The sequence below is a fragment of the Chiloscyllium plagiosum genome, unplaced genomic scaffold, assembly GCF_004010195.1.
Source record: "Chiloscyllium plagiosum isolate BGI_BamShark_2017 unplaced genomic scaffold, ASM401019v2 scaf_14318, whole genome shotgun sequence".
Lineage (NCBI taxonomy): Eukaryota > Metazoa > Chordata > Chondrichthyes > Orectolobiformes > Hemiscylliidae > Chiloscyllium > Chiloscyllium plagiosum.
Window position 1 is genome coordinate 2,655 of NW_025209652.1, and position 658 is coordinate 3,312.

At 54.7% G+C, this 658-nt stretch overlaps 1 protein-coding gene across 1 annotated transcript in view; it reads left to right on the forward strand.

Moving 5' to 3' along the window:
• Positions 1–502: 502 nt before the first annotated feature.
• LOC122546807 (polypeptide N-acetylgalactosaminyltransferase 14-like) overlaps positions 503–658 on the forward strand; it is a gene marked incomplete at its 3' end in the record, with an annotated part of 8,359 nt that continues 8,203 nt past the window's right edge. Inside the window, exon 1 of the mRNA XM_043685435.1 lies at positions 503–583. The remainder of the gene's footprint in view (positions 584–658) is intronic.

Here is a 658-nt window from a genome sequence, read left to right on the forward strand (position 1 = left end):
ACCACAGAGCACTGTCAAAGCTGGATTGAGAAGGATGCTGAAGGCACATCAGGACAGGGTAGGCCGTGATGTCAGTGACAGGTACAGCAGACTTGAGGGGCAGAATGGCCTGTTTGCTATGACCTGAAATGGTCATGGGTAAAGGGGAGAGCTGATGCGGCGAGCGAGCCAATGGGACAATGCGAAGATTTTAAACGGTGCAGCTTGGATTGAGTAGAGGAATGGCAAGATATTTAAATTACTGGCAGGGACTAAGCTGAAGAATCATTGCTATAGTCCCACCAGGTGGCACATTGCCGAAAGCTGCAGCTGTTACAGAGCTCAGAGTCAGGCAGGCAGACAGCGCTGGGCTCATGGGCGAACAAATACTCACAGCAGCAACGTGGATATCTCTTTAGCAATGTGACCCGAGCATTACCCCCTGGGCAGGGGCTGTCACTCCCATGTCTGTATTCAGGGGCTGCTCCCTGATTGGCTGCCCTGGTTCTGTCTCCCCAGGATTCGACTGGAGCCTCCATTTTAAATGGGAGCAGCTAACCCCAGAGGTCAGGGCCAAAAGACTACAGCCCATTGAGCCAATCAGGTAAGGGGCAGCGTGTGAGGAGGTGGGGGGTCCTGGGGAGGGGGCATTGGGAAGGGCTGGGGGGGTGAGGGTCAG